Source organism: Hylobates moloch, unplaced genomic scaffold (genome assembly GCF_009828535.3).
Source record: "Hylobates moloch isolate HMO894 unplaced genomic scaffold, HMol_V3 SCAFFOLD_11, whole genome shotgun sequence".
Taxonomy (NCBI): Eukaryota; Metazoa; Chordata; class Mammalia; order Primates; family Hylobatidae; genus Hylobates; species Hylobates moloch.
In genome coordinates, this window is record NW_026652286.1 from 100,085,286 (window position 1) to 100,109,700 (window position 24,415).

General features: G+C 38.3%; 1 long non-coding RNA gene across 1 annotated transcript in view; it reads left to right on the top strand.

Annotated features, from left to right (window-relative positions):
- The first annotated feature begins 1,282 nt into the window (after positions 1-1,282).
- The window catches only part of LOC131384536 (uncharacterized), an 82,731-nt gene continuing 59,598 nt past the window's right edge, over positions 1,283-24,415 (top strand). Inside the window, exon 1 of the long non-coding RNA XR_009215479.1 lies at positions 1,283-1,403. This is a non-coding gene — a long non-coding RNA (uncharacterized LOC131384536). The remainder of the gene's footprint in view (positions 1,404-24,415) is intronic.

The window sequence follows — 24,415 nt, forward strand, 5'->3', positions numbered from 1 at the left end:
GTCAGCTGCAGTAGAGTCAGACATTGCTATAAGTGCCTACTCAGAATGTTATAAAAATCAGAAAATCAGAGAGTTTGAAGCAGAGGCCAGTCTTTCCCATTAGCCAAGTCATTCTGGTGTTATCATGAACTGTCCAACACAGTAATCACTAGACACATGGGGCTATTTAAATGTAAATGTAAGTGAATAAAATAAAATAAAATTTTAATTTTCAGTAGCACCAGTCGTATTTCAAGTACTCTGTAGCCCCATGTGGCTAGTGCTACCATATTGGAGACAGCGCAGGTGAAGAACACTTATTATTGCACGAAGTTCTATTGGGCAGTCTTGTAGAACTCAGGTGCTTTGGAAAATTTGAAAGAATGAGAGGATACATTTAGGAGACCATCATAATATGTTTGGCACTTGTAGCATTACTAGAAACCAGAAAAAAATTGATTTATTTTATTCGAGCTAAAAAATTTTCATGATGTTTGAGACCTCTTATTATTAATAAGATAGATAACTGTGGCAAATAAACTTGTGTTTACTTTGTATGTTATTTTTTTTCAGCTCACCATGCTGTGCTTTTGTTTCTGGTTAAATATTTGCATCGTTGGTCCTTGGGCCTGAAATTCCATAGAATATAGAGCTGATTTTCCATTCCCTCTTCTGCCATAATAGACACAAAAACGTCAGGCCAGTAGCAGGCACATGTTGGAACAAGTGGGACCCGAATCGTACTTTGCCCATTTATTTTTTTATATAAGCAAAACTCTGATGGGGGTTATGTGGCCCAAATGTTTATAAAATTTATGGAACCAAAACACGTGAGAAATGTTTTAGCTATATAGTCAGCTCATGAGTAACTACGAGTTGTCCTTTTCTTTCTCCTTTCCTGTTTCCTTTTCTTCTTTACTCCTTCCTCTCTTTTTGCATTTCTATCTTCCTCCCTCCACCCCTAAACACATATCTGTTGCATGTTGCTGAGATTCTGAGAAGAGGTCAGTGAATATGACAGACACGGTGCTGTCATCATGGAGCTCACAGTCCGGGAAAAAGACAACAGAAAATTACCTACAAAAGTAATTGTTCAAGAATATTCTGATAAGTGTAATAAAGGAAGAATGTAGGATGATAAAGAAACAAGCAAAAAACCGTGATGACGGGGAAACTTGACTCTGCCTGGAAGGTAAAACAAGAAATAATAATGAATAACGACAGGTGGATCTTTGGCTTACCCTTAATTAATGAATGGGCTTTTCTTCTTCCTACACAACAGGCCAGGCGAAGTGTGCTGTGCAACCACACAGCACTACTGATGTTTCTTGCATGATGTCTGAGCCCTTCTGAGCCTTGTGACCTAAATTGCAAGGCTGGTCTCATGAAGCTGTTCTCAGAGCAATAGTTAAGAATTATTGCAGGTAAGAAGTCTGGAAGACAGTTGGGAATGGATGAGGAGTGTGAGGGTGCTACTGTGAGCCATTTTCTGTTACACAAAAATAAATTTGTTCTACCTAGGGCTCGGGAGGGGAAAGGTGAGGGCACACACATATTTCTTTGTCTGCAGTTATGTTTTCTTGGCAGCTTTGTTACTCTGGACCCATCAATGTCAGCTCATTGATCCCAACTTAGCTTGTTGGCTGTCTCCACTGGTTTAAAAAAATGTTTCTAAATTATACTGGATCCCATGATAAAATATATTCAGCTGTCCCCATTGCTGTAGGCTTTCCCTGACTTCCACGGCTATGTTATGAGTTGTGCTTTTGCCTTTATTCTTATTCTTTTTGTCTTTATTATTGCTCTTTTTATCACAGCATCTTCATCTTTTAGCTCTGTCCTGCTCAGATTCTGACTGTTAGTTGCTGATGCCTAGGAAATTTGGAATGGTTACTTATTAAAAGGTTCAGGGTAATCCTTTGATGTCATCGGATTTAAGAAATATGATAATGTGCTAAAATATCTTTCTCTGATCATGTGTGTGCATGTGTGTGTGTGTGCTTTTGTGTGTGTGTGCTTGCGTGTGTATGTGTGCGCGTGTGTGTGCTTGCGTGTGTGTGTGCTTGCGTGTGTGTGTGCTTGCGTGCGTGTGTGTGTGTGCTTGCGTGTGTGTGCTTGCGTGTGTGTGTGCTTGCGTGTGTGTGTGTGCTTGCGTGTGTGTGTGCGTGTGGTTGGTCTTTCCTCAACTGTGCTCACGGAGTGTCACTTTTGGAATGCAGTTGTCTCCTCAAAGTGGCTATCAAGGGAATTAGGACTCAAATTAAGGATTATTAAAAAGACATTCACACTGAAATATGTTATTACTGCAAAAGCTGTTCTTGCATTAGCAAAATGAAGTTAGTGGAACAACTGGCATTTACAGCTGGGGCTGTAAATCAAAATTCTGCAAAGCAGCCTTGTTTTTCCACTCCAATAGCGTCCTTCTCTCCTCTGCAATTCTGTCACCACGAACTTTGGCAAGCACTTCATTTTATGGAATACCAGGCAGGCTCAGAAACCAGTAGAATGTTGGCTACTGCTTCCCACGTTTCCCCCTAACACTAACTGTTTCCTTTCTGGCTTTTGGGGTGTTGGCACAGCAGAAATTTGAGGTTTTGGATGGTGAGTCTGGGAATCTAGTACTATTGTAATTTGTCTAGTAAGCTATTTGACTGGCACTGTGATATATGTTAGGGCTACTAGATGAGACACGTGCCTTATCTTCAAGAACAAAAATGTTGCAGCTTTTCCTAAACTCAGCCTTTCTCCAATATTCTCTAGCTCACTTGTTAGTTCAGATACTACTGGGTCATTCTGTTGGAAATCGGGGCCCGATCCTTGCTTCCTCCCTCTTCTCACCCACCACTCGCGATATCACCCACCTCCCAGACACATCATAACACCTTCTCTTAGCCTCCTCAATCTTTCTTGAACCTGCTCTCCCTCTAGTGTTTGCTTCATCAATATTGCCATCATTTCTTGCCTTTATTATTGCAGTGATCTCTTAACCAGCTATACTGTCTTCAGTTTCCTCCTCCTCTCTCTCCTCTCTGCTTCTATTCTCCCCAAAGAATCCATCCACCAAAACTCAGAAGTAAAATGTAAATTGGGTCACATTATATTTTTTACCCCAATTCCATCAATAGTTATAGTGGCATAGGATTAATTTTGAGAGCTTGTTTGCAGATTCGAGCAGAGTAGCGCAGCTACTGGTATGCCCTTGACCGAAGAATGGTCCTCCTCTATGAGGGATAGGCATCCTCTTCAACTGCGTGTGCAGCTTCAGGAGGGACACAGGTGGAGCGGTGAGGGGGCAAGGGGATTTTTGCCTGGCCAGCCACATCAGCCGAATCAACCCTGGTGATCAATGGGATGACATATGTTATAGCTAGATCACCCTCACATCCAAGTTTGAGTAATTTAACTTTATTAGGACCTTGGCTAACTTTTCATCTGATTCTATATTACTTCTGAATTTTATGTAGTTTTCTATGGAATACTCCACAATGATGTGGTCCTTCTATCCTTCTCTCTCACTTTCTCTGTTACACACACACACACACACACACACACACACACACACTCTCTCTCTCTCTCTCTCTCTCTCTCTCTCTCTCTCTCTCTCTCTCACATACAGGGATGATGGCTTTAAATTCAATAATTGTTGCCAGAAGAAAGTCTTCACTGAATCCCCAGATGTCCAGGCTGAGTAGGAAAACTTTTTCCTATGCTCTTAGAAAATGTCTTTATTGAGACACAATTTGTATCATATATTTTACCCATTTAAAGTGTACAATATAGTGTTTTTTTTAACATTCACAAAGAATTGCTAAAGGCATTGCTAAAAGAATGTTTTAGATCCTTTTCATTAACTCCAAAAGACACTTGGTACCCATTAAGAGTCACTTCCCATTTCCCACCAAACCCCCATCCCTGCACAACTACTTGCTATTTTACATCTTGTCTCAATAGATTTTCTCATTTTGGACTTTCCTTATAAACAGAATCATAAAATATGTGATCTTTTGTGACTGATTTCCTTTTCTTTGCATGGGGTTTTTAAGGTTCATTTATACTGCAGCATATACCATTTCTCATTTCTTTTAACTACTTTTAAATTTAAATATTACACTGGATGGATATGCCACATTTGATTTATCCATTTATCTGTTAATGGTTTAACTTTATCTAGTTTAACTTTATCTAGTTGGGTTATTTTATTGCTTGTGTCTTTGGAGTCATATCTAAGAAACCATTGCCTAATACAAGATCACAAAGACTTACTTGAATATTTATTTTAAAAGATTTTGTTTAAATTTTAGCTTTTATACTTAGGTGTGTGAACCATTTTGAGTTAATTGTGTGTGTGTGTGTGTGTGTGTGTGTGTGTGTATTTTATAAGGCAGAGATCCAGCTTTGTTTTTGTACAGGTGGGTAATCCAATTGCCCAGCACCATTGATTAAAAAGATAATTCTCATACCTCTCTTCCCATTGAATCGTCTTGATACCCTTGTCGAAAATTAATTGAAAATAAGTGTGAGGTTTTATTCCTGGATTCTCAATTATTTTCCATTGATTTATGTATCTATTCTTATGGTAGTAACATACTCTCTTCATTACTGTAGGTTGGAAGTAAATTTTGAAATTGGGAAATGTGAGCACTCGAAGTGTGTTCTTTCTTTCCAAAATTATTCTCGATCCCTTACATTTTTATATAAATATTAAAATCAGTTTGTCAATTTTGGTAAAGAAATCAGTGGGACTTTTGATTGAGACTGTATTTAATTTGAAGATTATTGTTATTATTATTTTGAGACAGTATCTTGCTCTGTCACCAAGCCTAGAGTGTAGCGATGTGAACATGGCTCACTGCAGCCTTGGCCTCATAGGCTCAAGCGAGAAGATCAGTTTTGGAAGCATTGCCGTCTTTATGACATTATCCTCCCATCCATGAAAATTGAATGTCTCCATGTATATAGGTTTTCTTTCATTCCTTCCAATGTTTTGTAGTTTTTCTTTACAGCATATTTTTTCTCCTTCTATTAAATTAATTTTAAGTGTTTTATTCTATTTTATGCTATTATAATTAGAATTGTTTTCTAAACTTCATTTTTGTATTGTTTATTGCAAGAGTGTAGAAATTCAGTTGATTTTTGTATATTGATCTTACATCCTTCAACCTTGCTGCACTTGTATGTTAGTTGTAACAGCTTTTTAGTGGATTCCTTAGTATTTTCTGCATACAAAATCATGTCATCTGCAAATAGAAATAATTTTACTCTGGATGATTTTATGTCTTTTCTTTGCATAATTGTCTTGAATAGAAGATCCAATACTGTGTTGGACAGAATTGGCAACAGCAGGCATCCTTATCTTGATCTTGAACGTGAAGGAAAATTATTCTGTCTCTTCACTATTAAATATGGTGTTAGTTATGGGTTTTTTTTCATAAATATCCTTTGTCAGTTTGAGAATGTTTCCTTCTAATCATAGTTGGTTGAGTGTTTTTGTCATGAATATGTGTTGAAGTTTGTCAAATACTTAGTTCAGCATCTATTTGGGGGGTCATTTCTCTCTATTTCAACTGAAAGAGTATGTCATATTAATTGATTTTCTTGTTAAATTTATTTTACTTTTCTGGGATAAATTCCAGAAGTTCATAGGAGTAATCTCTAGATCACTAAATCCAATAACCGTTCCTTAGGCCTCGTTCTCTGACCTCTCTAAAGAATTTTGATACAGGTCTATGTACATTTTCTGTTGATTCTGTAGTTTGTGTCTTTCTAGGAATTTACACATTTTCTCTAGGTTTTCTAATTTGTTGGTATATAGTTGTTCTTAGTATGCTCTTCGTTTTTATTTCAGTAAGTTTGCTAGTAATATCTCTCTTTCTTTCTTGATTTTATGGGTGTGAGGGGGATGTGGCTATGACATCTGCCACCCCATTGATCACCAGGGTTGATTTGGCTGATCCGATTGGCTAGGTGGCTGTCCCCCTCACCACTCCATGTCCGTCTCTTCTGAAGCTGCATGCTCAGTGGAAGAGGATGACCATCCTTGATAGAAGAGGACTGGTCTTCGGTCAAGGGTCTAAGAGTAGCTGCGCTCCCCTACTACAACCTCCAAACAAGCTCTCATTCTTGATTTTATTATTTTAAGTATTCTTTCTTATTTTTCTTGGTCAGTCTAGCTAAAGTTTGTCAATTTTGTTGATCTTTTTCAACAACCAACTCTTGTTTTTGTTGATTTTCACTATTGTTTTTCTTTCTGTATTTCATTAACTTTCATACTAACATTTATGATTTCATTTCTCTGCTTGTTTTAGGCTAGCTTGCTCTTCTTGTACTAGTACCTTATTTGGAAAATTAGGTTCCTGATTTTAGATCTTGTATACTTCTTCTGCCTTCTTATCAATTTATAGCTATAAATACTGTAAGTTGAGAAGAAAGCAGAAGAAATATACATTTATATAATTTTATAGTTTTCATACTTACGTAATTAACTTTTCTGGTGCTTTTTGTTTTATAGTATTTGTAGGTATAAATTGAGAAGAAAGGAGAAGAAATATACTTTTTAAATAATTACATAATTAACTTTTCTGGTGTTCTTTTATTTTGTAGTATTTATAGTTATAAATTGAGAAGAAAGAAGAAATATACTTCTTTATAATTGAATAATAAATTTTTCTGGTGCTCTTTTTTTTTCCATGTTGGTTCAATTTACTTTTCGGAGTTGGTCTTTCTTGGCAAAATTGCATTTTCAGCGTGAAGGACTTCCTTTAGTACTGCTGCAATGAATTCTCTCAGATTGTGTTTATCTGGATATATCTTTGTTATGCCTTAACTTTTGTAGAATTGTTTTTCTGGTTATAAGATTCTCGGTTTACATTTTTTCTTTCAACATTTTGAATATATAATTAACTGCTTTCTAGCCTACATTGTTTCTGACTAAAAGTAAGATCTTAATCTTATTAGGTCTCCTCGTCCATGACAAGTCATTTCTTTCTTGCTGCTTCTAAGATTTTTGTCTTTTTATTTCAGTGCTTTTACTATAATATGTTTGGATATTGATAACTTTGTATGTAATCTACCTGGAGTTTCTTGATATTCTTTTCTTTTTCTTTTTTGAGACAGAGTCTTGCTCTTTCACCCAGGTTGGAGTGCAGTGGCGTGATCTCAGCTCACTGCAACCTCTGCCTCCTGGGTTCAAGCGATTTTCCTGCCTCGGCTTCCCCAGTAGCTGGGATTACAGGTGCGCACCACCACACTCGGCTAATTTTTGTATTTTTTAGTAGAGACAGGGTTTCACCATGTTGGCCAGGCTGATCTTGAACTCCTGACCTTATGATCTGCCTGCCTTAGCCTCCCAAAGTGCTGGGATTACAGGCATGAGCCACCATACCCAGCCTCTTGATATTCTTAAATGTGGAGATTAATACTTTTTGTCAAATTTAGGATGTTTCCAGCCATTGTTTTCTAGAAAATTTTTGGAATGTTTTTCTCCTTCTTTTTTACTCAGCTATGTCTGCTAATCCTGTTACAGGTATTTTAGTACACGTTATATCATCATCCATTTCTCTGAGGCTCTTAATTTTCTTCATTCATTTTCTGTTATTCAGATTATATATGTTATATTTATCTTCAAGTTTGCCAGTTCTTTCTTCTGCAAGTTCAAACGTTGAGCCTTTCTAGTAAAATTTTTATTTCAGTTTTTGTACTTTTAAATCCAGGATTTCCATTTGGTTCTTTTTTATTTTAATTATTTATATCTCTCTATTTGTAGTCCTATTTGATTACTGATTATCATCATACCTTCCTTTTTTTCTTTAATCATGGTTTCCTTTTACCCTTTTAAATATAGGGAGACTGTTTTTCAATCTTCGTTAAGTCTGACATCTGAGCCCCTTCAAAAGCACCAAAGGTGGTTTCTGTTGCCTGCTTTTATATACAAGTCATGCTTTTCTGTTTGTTTCACTGGAAATTTTTAGATAATTTTGCAACTCTAAATGCTGCTCCCTCCCTTCTAGGGCTTCCTGTTGTTGTTTGCTTGTTTATTTTTTTAGTGGTTTAGCTAAACTATTTTTTTCTCATAGTGTGAAGCCTCTGAAGTCACTCTTTAGAGGGTGTAGCCTTGGGCATGGGCACAGTCACCCTGGGATGACAGTGTTTTAGCAGGCTTTCTTCGACTGTCTCTCTTCATGTTAAACTCTGCCTCTTCTGGCATTATATCCAGCTTTAGCTTCACTAATTGTTGGTTAATTGTTCTATTGTTCTTGACTATATCCAGGGGCATAAATTGTTTCATAGTTTTATCCAGTTAAACTTGTGACCCTGTACAGAGGTACTTTTTGAAGCCAGTCTTTGAGCTTAGTTCTGACCTAGAAGGGCTCTTCTTAGTTGTTTCTTTCTGGTTCTCTCTGAAATAAAATAGCGGAACTCTATCTTATTGCTCTCATAGAGCTACCAACATTCTCTTAACTACTTAACACAAAATTCTCCATGGTTTTCAAAGCTTGAACTTTCCTATGCTCTGTTTCAAATAAAGTTTGTTTCTTTGAGAAAGTTTCACATTTTCTGTTCTTATGACCTGCCTTTTTCCCTGGGCAAAATCTTTACACCACTGATCCGGAGCTGGGGTCAGGCACAGTGACCTGCTTATACAAAAGTGACACCTTGCTTTATAGTCAGGGTGCTGGATGTAGGCAGTAGCTTCTGCTCTGCTCTTCTGGGCTTTTCTCTCACAGCATGGAACCTCTTCCTGATATGCAAGCTGTGGCAAAGAGAATCTGGGACCCCAAGTTCTCCGATGGCTGTGGCTAGGCACATAATCTCCACTCTGTGGGTGGGGGCTGGGAGGAGAAAGGGAGCTACTGACCTCTTAGCCATACTATCTAGAATTCAGCCTCTTTAACAGGAAGTGATGGGTAATGAGGAATGCCTGCGGGCTGCTCCTCCCAGAGTAGCACTGTAGCCTTTGATTGGGAGTTGTAGGAGAGGGCAGTCTGTTTTCTTAGCAACCTTCCACAGATTGGGGCTTCCATCATGCTGATCTGGGCCAAGGGAGCAGAGGGAACATGTCATGGTTCAAGTGCCATAGCTCCTGTTATATCAGTATTTAGTTGATTTTCTTGAATCAATGTTTCTTCATTTGCTGCATGACCTTACAACAATTTCCAGAGACTTCAAATAGTTGTCTTAAAAATAATTGTCAGCAGCTGTGATTGTTTCACTGTGGAGTGGCCCCTCAAAGCTCCTCAAACTGTTATGGGATCTTTTCTGGCCAGAAACCTCTGTGGCTGGTGGCGTCTTTGCCCACGTTTTGCTCAGGCCCACTGAGCTTGTTTCTCCCACTCAGCCTGGCAGGCTGTGCTTGGCTCATGCTACCAACCTGGGTCTCATGCCTGCCAAGGGTGAGTCAGGCATGGAACAGTGAGGGGTGTAGGAGCAAGCGTGGGGTCCAGCCACCGAACGCCGTCAGACATGCTGGCTGCAGCAGGTCGGGCAGCTCCAGGTGCTGGCACGAACACTGGCTCTCTGCAAGGCTGGGGTCAGACCAGATGCACCACAAGCAGCTTCCACGGTGGGCTCTGGGGAACATGGAGATGCCAGGAACCACAGGGCCCCAAGGAGGGAGGCACAGCCTTGGCTTGAGGAGCTCCCAGGTCTGGGCTCCCTGAAAGGCCACAGCTCTTCTTTCCATCTCTTCGCCCGCAAGGTGGTGAGCAAGAGGCATGTCTCAGCCCTGTTAGTGTGACAGCTCTTTTAGCCTCACCATTTGTTGGGTCCTGAGTTCTTGTCCTGTGACCAGGAAGAATGAGGTATGCAGGTGAGTGGAAGGTGAGCAAGACAAAGAGGAGCTTTATTGAGTGATAGAACAGCTCAGAGGAAACCTGCAGGAAGCAGCTCCTTTCGGCAGTCAGGTTGTCCTGATGAGTGTTCAGCTTCTAGAAGAGAGAGTAGCTTTTCTGCTAGGCAAGTTGCCCTGACAAGTGTCAGCTATCAGCAGAGAGGGTAGCTCCACTCTGCAGCTGGCTGTCTCGTCATCTGCACAGCTCTCAGCAGAGAGGAAGTCCTAGACTGGGTGGCTCCTCTCTGCAGGCAGGTCATCCCGTCACCTCCTCCCATCGTCTCTCTGTGGTCTCTGCAGCTCTCAGCAGATTGGAGGCCATAGAGTGGGTGACTCCTCTCTGCAGGAAGGTGGTCCCATCGTCTGCAGCTCTCAGGAGAGGGGAGGCCCTAGAGTGTGGTGCTCCTCTCTGCACTGGTCATTGGTCATCCCATTGTCTGCTCAGCTCTGGCTGAGTCTGTGACTTTTATGAGTCCCGGAGGGGAGGAAGTGCACTCCAATTGGTCCACAGGTAGCCATGGGTGGGCCCGAAAAAGGCATCACAAGTTCCTACTCTGGTCCATGGAACTGGCAGCCTGGCACCCAGCCTTCAGGCCCTCCCTGGCCTCCTCCTGCCCAGGAACCTGTCTGCCTCCTGGTGCTGTTCATGGCGCCCAGGCTGTAGGTGCCAAGGGGCATCTGCAGGCCAGTGCAGAGCAGCCCTCAACCCCACCTCTCAACTTCCCTCCTATGCTCATCAGCACGCAAAGTCCTGAGGGGCCCAAGGCAGCACTGCCCTGAGCAAATGCACCCCTAGCCAGGCTGCAACAGCACCCAAGTTCAGCCCCAACTTTGCTCCAAGATTGGAGTGGGCACTGACAGCAGGGAGAATCCAGGCAGTGGGAGCAGGAACTTCTGAGCCTGTGAGGGCAGGGGCACTTCCTGGACCCCAAGAGTGCAGGGATTCCTGGGTCCACGGCTGTGGTTTGGGTGGCTGCATCTGCACTGGCAGGATGGGGCTCCTGCCTGCTCCCTGGAGTTGGAGGCCTGGGTCTGCAGCCGAGGTTTGGGTGGCTGTAGCTCTACCTGGCTTCTGTCTGCTTCATGGAAAAGGAAGCCCGGGTCTGCAACCACTGTTTGGACAGCTGCAGCTGTGCCTGGGGGGGCGGGGCTCCGGCCTGCTTCTGCGTCCTTAGTGCACAGATATGCCCAGGTCTGCAGCCATGGCTTGGGAAGCTGCACGGGCACCTAGGGTGTTACTGCACCGACTGGGAAGGGACGGGGTTCCCACTTGTCCACAGCTCCTGCTGGCTCCATGGAGTTTGCAGCCCCAGCTGTGCCTCCCGGCTGCAGCCAACGTGATGGCAGCAGCCGCTCCAGATGGCCCGCCACTGCCATCAAAACCACTATTCTGGACATGTATCTTTGGTTGAGTGCGTGTGTGTGTGTGTGTGTGTGTGTGTGTGTTACAAAATGCACTATTAAACTCTATTACTGTATTTATTTTTAGTGTTTTCTTTTACATATGCCAAATAGTATTGGTAGTTGTTTACAGTGCTGATATAAAGTTTCATTTTAAAAGCAACTTATTTGTCTATGTAATAGGTGTGATAGTACTGAAAATCCGAACTGTTACTAAAATAGAGAACATTAATTATCATGTTAAATTGAAGAAAAAAGAAAGACATGAATGACCCCTTTTAGCTCTGACTCTAAAATGAACCAGCATCATCCACAGTGCCTTTGCCTGTCACTAACATTTATGTTCGCTCCTAGCACCCTGGTTTTGGTTTCTAAGGTTCCCCATTAAAGAAGAATCAAGACTTTTAGAAAAATAGTTTGAGACAAGAAAAAAAAATCAATATAGATCTAGAAAAGACTATTATTGACAGAAAGCAGGTATATTTTTAAGAAGGTCAAGGGCAGTAATAAAAAAACTGGCTTAAAGAACATTACGGGGAAAGTTATGATAATTTGGATATTAAAGGAATTAGTAATATGGTTAATTACAAAAATTATGAAAAGCTAGAATGTTTCATACCAAAGAAAAATAAAATAGAAAATAGTTTAATTTTACTTGTTTAATTAGTTGACAAATACTATCATATTTGAGTAATTTATTCTTTTAGGTACATAATTGCAAGGCACAGATATGCGCTTGTTCTTATGTTTTTAAATATAATTTCATAAATACAGGAAACTTGAAGTAAGTCAGATAGTCCTAGGCAAATTAGGAACTGTACCAAGAACTCATTAAGAATTAGTCTATAAAATTTGTCATATAAATCTTGTTGAACTATCAGTTATAAAAGGGTCTATTGGTTAATAAGCAAAATAATAACATTACCAAATTTTAGTTTGTTTCAGGATAACATATGAGTCAAATACCCTATATCTCTGAAAGTAGTCTAAATGTGCAATGGATTTCACATCACCTGTGACATATGATCTCCACCTGGCACTTCTAACTAAAATAAGGTGCTGGTGAGGCATTCATTTGTTTTAAAAAATGTTAACAAAATGAATAAATATATTATGATGGCAGATAAATATATTATGGTTGCAGGACAGCAAGCAATGCCAGGCAAATAAGACTCCAAGAGACTATCATTCTGTGTAAAGGTCCCAAGTGGCAAAATACTCAAAGCTAAATAGAATACATGGAGTCCAAAGGCTTTATCGATATAATTAATGAAGTTAAGACATAAGAAGGAAGCTGAATCTGATGTAAGGCCTTAAGGTTGGGTCATATTTGGAAAAAGCAACCACATGTTGCATCCTGACCAGTAAGCCATTAACTTATAACCCAGGTCTTGTAATATTGGCTGGTCTGAAATGATATTATTTATCCTTTTTGTCTGGTAAAATCTTCAACCTTGGAGAAATATCTGAATAAGCTTAACAATCTTTGGTAGATATCACAATAACTATAGGCTAGGTAAGTATTTAAAAAGTCCATAAATAATGAGAAAATAAACTAAACCATGGTACTTATAAGTTAGAATAGGTTTTAGACTAAGCATGGTGATTTTTTCAGAATACAGAGATAATAGCTATATTTTTGTATATTTTACTTGCTATTAAAGTATTCAAAGCATCTAAAAGAATCAGTCACACTAAATTTGTAAATGTGGCTTAAATTGTTTAAGAAAATATTAATAATATGTGTCAATTCATGTCTATATAAACTTGTTTAAAGATTATTAAATGTATATTTAATAAATTGAGCTTTCAATGAAGTACAATTGGTAGGCGTTTTTGTTTATGCAGATAAACCCCTTGGACATGAATCTAATCTACAGTAAAAAAGCAAACTTATTGAAAAAATTAAGTAAATATTGATAAAGATGGTTGAGGGTTTAAGGCCAAAAGAGTGAAGAAAACATGTAGATAACCGATATTTGGATAAGCTTTTTAAGGGTTTTAAGGGTTAAAAAATAAAACACAGCTATTGGTGCTGGGCAGATTTGGGTCGAATCCTTGGTACATCATTTATTAGCTGTGTGCTTTGAGAGACAACTTTCCAATTCCTTAGTGTCCTCATCTGCGAAACTGGGATAATAATACTTCCCTTCAAGGGTGAGGACAGCATGCTTAACACAGTATATGAGAAGTGATGACATTTTCAGAGATGGTTGGTGTTATTTTTACCATTCTTTAAAAATGCAAATACTCTTGGGAAAGATAGTATAATAAACTAAACCAAATCATGCTTATTTTTATTCCACCATGCTTCTCCTTCTTTTTTCTTTCTCAGTCAAGCCCCTTGAAATGCCTATGTACACAACCCACCCCCCACAACCCCCCACCCTTCTTTCCCTACACTCACTTTCAGCCTACTGCAATCTGGCTTCTAGTCTTACAATTTTGTTGAAATGTTCTCTACGCTTTTCAGGCTTTATTAAAAATCACCTATTTGTAGCATTTGACAATATTACTATATCTTCCAACTTAATGTAATTTCCATTCATCGTCTCCTTATTGACACCCTCTGCCATCTGTGCAGGGTCTTCCTTTAACCCCTTCTTTTCAGTCCTTTAGGCTGAAGCATTTATTTTTGCCACTCCTAAATCAGGGAATTCATAAAAATTCCATCTCCTGATTTCTTTTCTTATTATACTTTAAGTTCTAGGGTACATGTGCACAATGTGCAGGTTTGTTACATATGTATACATGTGCCATGTTTGTGTGCTGCACCCGTTAACTGGTCATTTATATTAGGTATATCTCCTAATGCTATCCCTCCCCCCTCCCCCCACCCTATGACAGGCCCTGGTGTGTGATGTTCCCCACCCTGTGTCCAAGTGTTCTCATTGTTCAGTTCCCACCTATGAGTGAGAACATGTGGTGTTTGGTTTTCTGTCCTTGTGATAGTTTGCTCAGAATGATGGTTTCCGGCTTCATCCATGTCCTACAAAGGACATGAACTCATCCTTTTTTATGGCTGCATAGTATTCCATGGTGTATATGTGCCACATTTTCTTAATCCAGTCTATCATTGATGGACATTTGGGTTGGTTCCAAGTCTTTGCTATTGTGAATAGTGCCATAATAAACATACGTGTGCATGTGTCTTTATAGCAGCATGATTTATAATCCTTTGGGTATATACCCAGTAATGGGATGGCTGGGTCGAATGGTATTTCTATTTCTAGATCCTTGAGGAATCGCCACACTGTCTTCCACAATTGTTGAACTAGTTTACAGTCCCACCAACAGTGTAAAAGCGTTCCTATTTCTCAACATCTTCTCCAGCACCTGTTGTTTCCTGACTTTCTAATGATCGCCATTCAAACTGGTGTGACATCTCCTGATTTCTTTATCATCCAGCCCACTCTTAGGGAATCTCATCGAATCCCAACAGAATTCTAAAATCTCTATTCATGGACTTGACTTGTCCCAAGTTCCATACCTACATAACCAAATAATAAATAATCGAATAGATGAGCTCCTCTAACTTGACGAATTATAACTCAGATGCATTATCTTCTCTGTTTTCCTTAACTTAATTGGAGATCGCACTACTCAAAAGTAAAATCTGGGTTTTTTTCTCACCTGTTTTCCTTACATTATGAAGACCCACTGTGTGCCAACCACTATGTGAATGTCTCAGATTACATTGGGGTGTGTGTATGTGTGTGTGTGTGTGTGTGTGTGTGTGTGTGTCAGAGAGAGAGAGAGAGAGACCATTTCTGACCCCATAGAGTTTGCTGCCTCTGTGGAGGAGACACACAAATCTGCAGAGATCAAAAATAAATGTGCACTGTGAAAACATTTAATATTGGTAATTGACTTATAAAAGTCAAGGAAGGTTTTATTAAGAAACTGATGATTTAGTTAGGCCTAAGAGAAGTGTAAGAGTTAGGCAAAGTGAGTGACATTCCAAGCAGAAGGAATACTATGTGCAAAGGCCCTAGGGAGAGAGGGGTCGTGGTGAAGACCAGGAACAAAAAGAAGCCCAATTGTAGCAAGAACAGAGAGAGTTCTAGAAACGGCAGGAATGGTAGGGAGAGAATAGGACTTTGGCCTTTACCTAAAGGTTAGTTTTTTTAAATATAAATTATATTGAATTTTTGTGGGTATAGTAGGTGTATATATTTATGGAGTACATGAGATGTTTTGATACAGACATGCAATGTGTAATAATCACATCTGTGTGAGTGGGGATATCCATCCCCTCAATAATTTAGCCTTTTTGTTACAAACAATCAAATTATATTCTTTTAATTATTTTAAAATGCACAATTAAGTTATTATTGACTATTGTCACACTTTGTGCAATCAAATACTAGGTCTTACTCATTCGTTGTAACTACTTTTGGTACCCATTAACCATTCCTACTTCCCTGCCCCCACACCTCATTCCCCAGTACCCTCCCCAGCCACTGGTAACCATCCTTCTACTCTCTCTCTCTGTGAGATTCGTTGTTTTAATTTTTAGCTCCCATAAATCAGTGAGAATATGCAGTTTGTCTTTCTGTGCCTGGCTTACTTAACTTACCATAGTGACCATCAGTTCCACCCATGTTGTTTGCAAATGACAGGATCTCATTCTTTTTATGGCCAGATAGTACTCCATTGTGTATATGTACCATATTTGCTTTATCCACTCCTCTGTTGATGAACACAGGTTGCTTCCAAAGCTTGGCTATTGTGAACAGTACTGCAACAAACATAGGAGTGCAGATATCCCTTTTATATACTGATTTTCTTCTTTTGGGTATATCCAGGGGTAGGATTGTGAGATCATATGGAGCTCTATTTTTAGTTTTCAAAGGAACCTCCAACGTGTTTTCCATAGTGATTGTACTAATTTACATTCCCACCAACAGTGTACAAGAGTTCCCTTTTCTTTTATCCACCAGCACTTGTTAATGCCTGTCTTTTGGATAAAAGCCATTTTAACTGGAGTGAGATAATACCCCATTGTAGTACTGATTTGCATTTCTCTGATGATCAGTGATGTTGAGCACCTTTTCATATGCCTGTTTGTATGTCTTGTTTTGAGAAATGTCTATTCAGATCTTTTGCCCATTTTAAAACCAGATTATTAGAATTTTTTCCCATAGAGTTGTTTGAGCTCCTTATATATTCTGGTTATTATTTTCTTGTCAGATAGGTAGTTTGCAAATATATTCTCCTGTTCTGTGGGTTGTCTCTTTATTTTGCTGATTATATCCTTTGCTGTGCAGAAGGTTTTTAACTTAAAGTGATCCCATTTGTCCATTTTTGCTTTGGTTGCCTGTAGTTGTCAGGTATTACTCAAGAAATTTTTGCCCAGGCTAATGTCCTGGAAAATTTCTCCAGTGTTTCCAAGTAATAGTTTCGTATTTGAGGTCTTAGATTGAAGTCTTTAATCCATTTTGACTGAATTTTTGTATATGGCAAGAGATAGATGTCTGCTTTCATTTTTCTGCATATGGATATACAGTTTTCTCAGCACCATTTATTGAAGAGACAGTATCTTCCTCAATGTATGTTCTTTGCACCTTTGTCAACAACGAGTTCACCGTAGGTGTAGGGATTTGTTTCTAGGTTCTCTATTCTGTTCCATTGGCCTATGCATCTGTTTTTATGCCAGTGTCATGCTGTTTGGGTTACTATAGCTCTGAGGTGTAATCTGAAGACAGGAATGTCCTTCCTCTGGTATTGTTCTTTTTGCTCAGAGTAGCTTTGGCTATTCTGAGTCTTTTATGGTTTTATATAAATTTTAGGATTTGTTTTATTTCTGTGAAGAATGTCATTGGTATTTTGATAGGAATTGCAATGTATCTATATTTATAGATACATTGTTTATATGTATAGATACATTTTCTTTGGGTAGTATGGCCATTTTAACAATATAGATTCTTCCAATCCATTATCATGGAATATCTTTCCTCTTTTGGTGTCCTCCTCAATTTCTTTCAGCAGTGTTTTTTAGTTTTCATTGCAGAGATCTTTCACTTCATTGGCTAAGTTAATTCCTAGGTATTTAACTTTTTGTGACTATTGTAAATGGGATTACTTTTTAAATTTCCTTTTCAGATTGCTCAGAGTTGGCATACAGAAATGCTACTGATTTTTGTTTGTATGTTGATTTTGTGTCCTGCAACTTTACTAAATTCGTTTATCAATTCTAGTAGGGTTTTGGTAGAGTCTTTAGGATTTCCAAATATAAGATCATATCATCTGTTAACAAGGATAACTTGACTTCTTCCTTTCCAATTTTGTGCCTTTTTTTTTCTTGTCCAATTGCCTTATCTAGGACTTCCAGTACTATGTTGAATAACAGTGGTGAAAGTGGGCATCCTTGTCGTGTTCCAGGTCACAGAAGAAAGGCTTTCATTTTTTACCCATTCAGTATGATAGTAACTGTTGGTCTGTCATATAAATGGCTTTTATTATATTGAGGTATATTCCCTCTATATCCAGTTTTTTGAGTTTTTTTTAATCATAAAAGGATATTGCATTTTATCAAATACATTTTCAGCATCAATTGAAATGATCATGTAGTTTTTCATTCTGTTGATATGATGTATCATGTTGACTGATTTGCATATTTTGAGCCATTCTTGCATCTCAGAGGTAAATTCCACTTGTCATGATGAATGATCTTTCTGATGTACTGTTGAATTCAGTTTGCTAGTATTTTGTTGAGGATTTTTGGATGAGTATTCATCAGAGATATTGGCTTGTAGTTTTCTTTTTATAATATGTCTTTGTCTGGTTTTGGTATCAGGGTAATACTGGCCTTGTAGAATGATTTTGGAAGCAGCTGCTCTTCTATTTTTTGAAATAGTTTGAGAAGGACTGGCATTAGTTCTTTAAATGTTTGGCAGAATTCAGCAGTGAAGCCATCAGGTCTTCAGTTTTTCTTTTCTGGGAAACTTTTTATTATGGCCTCAATCTTGTTACTTGTTATTGGTCTGTTCAGATTTTGAGTTTCTTCCTGATTCAATCTTGGTCAGTTGTATGTATCTGGGAATTTGTCAATTTCTTCTAGATTTTCCAATTTTTTGGCATATAGTTACTCATAGCAGCCACTAATATCCCTTTGAATTTCTGCAATATCAGTTGTAATTTCTCCTTTTTCATTTCTGATTTCATTTATTTGGATCCTCTCTCTCTTTTTTTAAGTTACTATGGCAAAAAGTTTGTCAATTTTGTTTAGCTTTTCAAAAAACCAACTTTTTGTTTCATTGTTCTTTTGTATATTTTTAATTTCAATTTCATTTATTTCTGCTTTGTTCTTTATTATGTGTTTTCTTCTACTAAGTCTGGGTTTGCTTTCCTCTTTCTTTTCTAGTTCTTTAAGATGAATTGTTAGGTTATTTATTTGAAGTTTTTCTTTTTTTTGATGTAGGCTCTTATAGTTATAATTTTTTCTCTCACTACTGCTTTTGCTGTATCCCATAGGTTTTGGTATGTTGTGTTTCTATTATCATTTGTTTCAAGAAATTTTTCAGTTACCTTCTTAATTTTTTCATTGACCCGGTGGTTGTTCTGGAGCATATTGTTTAATTTCTGTGGGTTTGCATAGCTTCCAAAATTCCTCTTGTTATTGATTTCTAATTTTGTTCTATTGCAGTTAGAGAAGATGCTTGATATTATTTCAATTTTTTGAATGTTTTAAGACTTGTTTTGTTACCTAACATAAGGTCTGTCCTTTAGAATGATCCATGTGCTGAGAAGAAGAATGTGCATTCTGCAGCTGTTGGGTGAAATATTCTGTAAATATTTATTGGGTCAATTTGTTCTGTAGTAGAGATTAAGTCTGATGTTTCTTTGTTGATTTTCTGTCTGGAAGACCTGTTCAATGCTAAAAGTGAAATGTTGAAGTCTCCAGCTATTATGGTATTGAAGTCTATCTCGTTCTTTAGCTGGAATAATATTTGCATTATCTATCTAGGTGCTCTGCCTTTGAGCACGTATGTATTTATACTTGTTATATCTTCTTGCTAAACTGAACACTCTTATCGTTATGAAATGCCCGTCCCTGTTTCTTCTTACATTTTTTGTCTTAAAATCTATTCTTCCTGACATAATTATGGCTACTCCTGGTCCTTTTTATTTTCCACTGGCATGGAGTATCTTTTTCCATCTTTTTATCAGTCTACGTGTATCTTTATAGGTGAAGCGTGTTTCTTGTAGGCAACAGATCACTGGCTCTTTTTTTTGTTTTTTTTTAATCCATTCAAGCACTCTGTGTCTTTTGATTGCAGAGTTTAGTTCATATGCAATCAATGCTAGTATTGATAAGTAAGGACTTACTCTTGCCAGTTTGTTATTTATTTTCTGGTTGTTTTGTGATCTTCTCTTCCTTCTTTCCTTTCTTCCTGTCTTCCTTTTAGTGACGATGATATTTTTCTGGCAGTATGATTTTATTTTTTGTGTATTCACTGTTTGTTTCTTGATTTGAGGTTATCATGAGGCTTGCAAATACTATCTTATAACCATTATTTTGAACTGATGACAACTTAACACTGGTTGCAAAAACAAACAAACCAGCTAAAAGAAAACTAATAAAAACTTTACACTTTAACTCTGTTACTCCACTTTTCAACTTCTTGGTTTTTATCTCTTTATGTCTTATTGTACTATGTCTTGAAAAGTTGTTGTAGTTACTATTTTTGATTGGTTTATCACTTAGTCTTTCTACGTAAGATTAGAGTAGTTTATAGACCACAATTACAAATTTATAATGTTTTGTGTTTTTCTGTGTGCTTGCTATTACTAGTGAGTTTTGTACCTTCAAGATGATTTCTTATTGCTTATTTACATATTTTTTCCAAACTGAACAACTTCCTTTAGCATTTTTTTTAAGACAGGCCTGATGTTGATAAAATTCCTCAGCTTTTTTTTTTGTCTAAAAAAGTCTTTATTCTTTATGCTTGAAGGATATTTTTGCCAGATATACTATTCTAGGGTGAAAGTTTTTCCCTTCAGCACTTAAAATTTGTCATGCTACTCTCTCTCGGCTTGTGAAGTTTGTACTGAAAAGTCTGCTGCCAAACATATTGGAAAACTTGTATGTTATTTGTTTCTTTTCTTTTGCAGCTTTTCTAATCTTTTCATTATCCTTTGCCTTTGGGAGTTTGGTTTTTAAATGCCTTGAGGTAGTCTTCTCTGGACTCAATCTTCTTGGTGTTATATAACCTTTTTGTACTTGAATATTGATATCTTTCTCTAGGTTTGGGAAGTCCTTTTATATTATCCCTTTGAATAAACTTTCTACCCCTATGTCTTTCTGTGTCTCCTCTTTAAAGCCAATAACTCAGATTTGCCCTTTTGAGGCTATTTTTCAAATCTTGTTTGTGGGCTTCATCCTTTTTTTATTCTTTTTTTTCTTTTGTCTCCTCTGTGTATTTTCAAATAGCATGTCTTCAAGCTCACTAATTCTATCTTCTGCCTGATTAATCCTCCTGTTATGAGTCTGATACATTCTTCAGTATTTTAGTTGCATATTTTCATTCTAGAATTTTTCTTTGATTCTTTTTAATTATTTCAATCTCTTTGTTAAATTTATCTGATAAAATTCTGAATTCCTTCTCTGTGTTATCTTAAATTGCTTTGAGTTTCTTTTCTCAAAGCAGCTAATTTGAATTCTCTGTCTGAAAGGTGACATATCTCTGTGTTTCCAGGTTTGGCCCTTGGTATTATTTAGTTCATTTGGTGAGGTCATGTTTTCCTGGATAATTTTGATTCTTGTGGAGGTTTGTTTGTGTCTGGACTTTGAAGAGTAAGGTATTCATTATGATCTTCACAGTCTGGGCTTGTTTATGCCTGTTTTTCTAGGGAAGGCTTTCCACGTATTCAAAGGGACTTGAGACCCAAGCCCAGTAGTATTGTAGTTCTTGTAGACTCATAGAATTACCACCTTGATGGTCTTGGATAATATCCAATCCCGAAAAAATGCTCTGGATTACCAGGCAGAGAATCTTGTTCTCTTTCCTTACTTTTTCCTTAAAAAGGGAGTCTTTCTCTCTGCTATGCTGCCTAGAGCTAGAGGTGGAGTGATGCAAGTACCACTGTGACCACCAGCGCTGGGATTGTCCTGGGTCAGGCCTGAAGCCAGCACAGCAGTGGATCTCACTCAAAACCCATGTAACCACTACCTGGCTACCACCTATCTTTACTATAGGTCCTAGGGCTCCTCCTTTTAGGGCAGCAAGTTCCTTCAGGCCCCAAGTGGGTCCACAGATGCTATCTGGGAGCTAGGGATTGGAGTCAAAAACCTTAGAAATCTACCTAGTGTTCTATTCTACTTCAGCTAAGTTGGCCACAAACCACAAGAAAAAGTTTTCTCTGATCTTCCCTCCCCTTTCCATATGCAGAGAAACCTGTACTGGTGGCCACCACCGCTGGCCCATGGGGAGTTCTGACAGGCCACCACCAATGCTCACATAAAGCTCAAGGGCTCTTTGGTCAGCTTGTGGTGAATGGTGGCAGGCCTGAGACTCACCCTTCAGGGCAGTGGGCTCTCCTTTGGCCCAGGGCATGTCCAGAAATGCTATCCAAGAGTCTACCTAGATGTGGGGATCCCAAATGCCTGCTTGGTGCTCTACCGCAGTGTGGCCAAACTAGTATCTGCTTTTTGATTCTTATTATGGTACTTTTTTGCATGTAGTTAGTTGTTAAAATTTGGTTTCTGGTGGGGTGGGGAGGGATGATTGGTGGTGGCTACTATTCACCCGTCTTGCTCTGCCCCTCTACTAAAGGTTAGTTTTAAGCAGGAATGGCATGGAGAGGGTACAGAGATTTTAAAAAGTTCTATATTGAAAATTATACAGTTAGCTACAGAATGGATAATGACTTTGGAGAAATTCTGAAGTAAATGCAAGGATCAGTTAGAAGTCTATCTCATTAATTCAAGTGAGAGGTGATGGCTCCTTAGACAGGGCAGTGAGCGAAAATTCAGGGGGAAAAAAAGACGTGAATGAATCCCCCCAAATATTTTAGGGTAAAATGAAAAGAATGTTTGAAAGACTGGCTATAGAAAGTGAAGGCAAGAATGACTAACATTAGAAGAAGACCAGGTTTTTTGTTGTTTTGTTTTTGTTTGTATTTGTTTTATTTTTGTTACATGGGGAATACGAAGTGACAGCAGTGTGAGTTTGGCTTTAGATACTTTTAGGTATTCATTCTTATTATATTTATTAAGTCAGCTCAGGTACCAGGCATTTGTCTATGCTCTTGAGATATATCAACGAAAATAATAGACAAACCATCTCTGCCCTCTTGGAGCTTACACGCTTGTCATAGGAGGTGGACAATAAAAATTAAGTACCATAAATAAGTAAATCGTATAGTGTCCTGTAAAGTGGATGCAATGGAAATAGAAATATAGAAGGATAAGAAGGATTGAGGCCATCAAGGTGAGGAGGATATAATGTTAAATAGTGTAGTTATAGTAGTCTTCATGGAGAAAGTAATGTTTAAGCAAAGACTTGAAGAAAGTAAATTAGCTAGTGATGTGAACATCTGAGGGTGGAGAATTCAGACAGAGGGAAGACTCAGTACAAAGACCCTGGAGCAAAAGCTTGATTGACATGTTTATGTCCAGGCAACAGCAAGAAGGCTGTGTGAATTGAGTGGAGTGAGTGAGAGAGAGAATAGTAGGAATCGTGTCTGAAATTAATGAGTGGGTATCCATATCGTATAGGACCTTGCAGGCCATTATAAAGTGCATTGTGGGCTTTTATTTTAATTATATGAACTTTGGTTGAGTTTGTGGTGCCTTTTACTTGTTCCAGTGGAAATGTCACTTGTCATCTGAAACTTGGGGGAGAAGTCATGGATGGATATGGATGATTTTTGATTCATCTCTAGGTAGAAATTAAAGCCATGGATATGGAAGATACTATCTATAACAGGGTCAAGCAAATGTCCTGGGACAAATTGGGCATGCTGATTGATTTTGTGAATACAGTTTCATTGGAACACAGCCATGCCTATTAATGTACATATTGTCTGGGGTAGCTTTCATTCTACGACAGTAGATTTGAGTGGTTGTGACAGAGACTATATGGCCCACAAAGCCTAAAATATTCACAGTTTGGCTCTTTACAAAAAAAGCTGGCTGACCCCTTGTGTGGAGACACAAGAACCGTTCATTCAGAGGAAAAGCCAGCCTCTGACTGAGTCTTCGGTAATTCTAACATTTACTGTACCAGAAAAGTAAGCTGAATATGCCAAGGAAAAAGAAATCAAACAGCTAGAGGAGTAGGTGAAAAAACAGCACAGATTTCACAGAAGTTAAAGAAGACGGAGTTTCAGTTTTTAAACTGTGATCAATTAAGAGCAGGACTGAGCACTCTTCTTTGGATTTAACAACTTGAAGATCATTGGTTTTCTTAGTGCAAGCTGTTTCAGTGGAGGATTGAGGGTTAGAATTATAGTCAAATGGAAGTGGCTTGAGGATTGGATGAGACATGAAGAAATTATATATAAGGATTTTAAACATCTCTTTTATATGTTTTTCAAGAGGAGGATAAAGACAGCACTTAAGCTGGAGATAAGTGTTGGAGACAAGAGAGGGTTTTGTTGTGTTTTGTTTCTAATTTGTTGTTTACACTGGAGTAAATTCAACTTAATTAAAAGTTAGTGGGAAAATTTGAGGAGGAGACGTTAACTGTTGCAGAAAGAAGGGCTAAAAATAGGGTTAATTTTTTCAGATGGTCAGAAGGGATGGAACTGAAAGCATATGTTTCAGGAACTTGGACAAGCCTTGTCCTGTAACGGAAGAGGAAGAAAGGAAGGATTTTAGAGGATGGAAAATTATTATGTCTGAGAATGGGAAGATGAAAATGTTCCTATCTGATAGCTTCTATTTTCTCTTTGCAACAGGCGTAGAAACTTGGAGAGTGAGAGAAAAAGTTGAATAGAGGAACAGAAGTCTTGATAGTCGATGTTGAGAACTCATCTTGGCTTGAACACGGGGTTGTAATGCTGGGTGTTTTCTTTTTTCTTTTTTTTTCTATTTGTGCTCAGCAACTCTGGTGCAGGAATGGAGAACACATTTGCTTGGGGTCTTTCAGTGTTAGGGGTTTGAGAGACAAGAGGTAAAACATTGAGGAAAAAATGAGTTTAGGTTTTATAGTCAGTGTTACTTAAATGACATATTCTGGATTCCTAAGATAAAAAGTGAAG